Raw genomic sequence first — 1512 nt, forward strand, 5'->3', positions numbered from 1 at the left:
CTGCCTGAAATAATCTGTTCCCCCTACATAAAATGGAAACAAATTAATTTACCTACAAGTCTTTTACTGTGTTTTCAAAATATTTGCACTTCATTGTGTGATTGAAACTATCTTTCCATAGCTGCCTTATATTAAAGTATGTTAAGGACAAATGTCAAACATAGTTTTCAAAATGTAATTTATTAAACATTGTTCAACGTACATAAACTACTAGCACACCACAGCAAACTCAGGAACCTTAGACAAACACAACGCACTCAATCACAGCAAACTCTGGAACTTAGGGCAAACAGGCAACGCACTCATAGGTTTTTTCAATTGGTGGGCTGCCCTGATGTGACTTTTGTTGTGACTTGGTGCTATATAGATAAACTGATTTTAACTCAACTGGATTGAATAAATGCATTTCTGATCTTGGGTGATTTCAAATAAACCAACCTGGAAAGACAAAATGTTCAACGCCAATATGTAGGTCCACATTCTGGGACAGCTTTGAGACATAAACTCAATCACAGATCCACCAGGAAAAAGATTAAAGTGAAATCAGGCTCTCAGTGTTTACAATGAGAAGGCAGGCTTATTGCATTCAGATCCATTAACCTTTGGTGTAAATAAAGTTAGACCAAGACCTGTGGGCCAGATGCACTTTTCACTGCTGGAGCTGAGCAAAAACTACTGAAAGTCAAACAGATTAGGTCTAAATGTGTCTGCCTGTAATATGGGCTAAATTGTCTGCCTCAGGTAAAAATGCAGATGTCAATATACCAATTTAGAAACTTATATTCTGGTTTATTATAATGTATGCTAATAAGCAAGCTACATAATCTAAAAGAAGCATTGTTTCACTGATATGCCTTTAATACACCTTAACCTGAAATAATCCAGCATTAAATACAAAATGTAGCAGGAATATGGCTCATATTTTATTATGTAGTACAATAAATATGTTCTGTCTCACGTTGGTGTCACTTTAAGCTGAGTTTAATCCACTTAGTTATTGTTGTAGGCTACAAAAAAATGTGACTCTGATCTGTATTAATGTAAAAATAACTCTGGCATCTAAAACATGACAAAGACAGGGGCTTCACTGGGGGGGGGGCGACAGTTAGCCGGTCCACCGGAAGTAACCCACCGGGATTTCCTGATACCTCTGCGTTTTAATGACAGCGCACTACCGAAGAAGTTACAATTCATAAAGGTCTGGATCCAATTATTTATCATGTCGTTAAGTTATCGCGTGTGACAGTCTTCCAGGGGGCTAATTTGAGACTTCTGAAGCAAGACATAAACCGCCGCCATATTTTTTTTAAGTTATCTTTACAGTTGAAATATGCCCCTCTTCTGAGACACCTAAGAACCCCTTAGTTAGATCCAACTTGTGTGTTCTACTAAGTCAAACATCGGTTTATTAGTTAAGGACGAGGAAAGCAGAGAGCCAAGGCTGCTCCTGTTGACAGGTCTTGACGATAACGTAATGTTTGAGCGTCTGACTCTCAGCCAAAACCAGAGCAG

Source organism: Kryptolebias marmoratus, linkage group LG16, assembly GCF_001649575.2.
Source record: "Kryptolebias marmoratus isolate JLee-2015 linkage group LG16, ASM164957v2, whole genome shotgun sequence".
In the NCBI taxonomy this organism is placed as follows: Eukaryota; Metazoa; Chordata; class Actinopteri; order Cyprinodontiformes; family Rivulidae; genus Kryptolebias; species Kryptolebias marmoratus.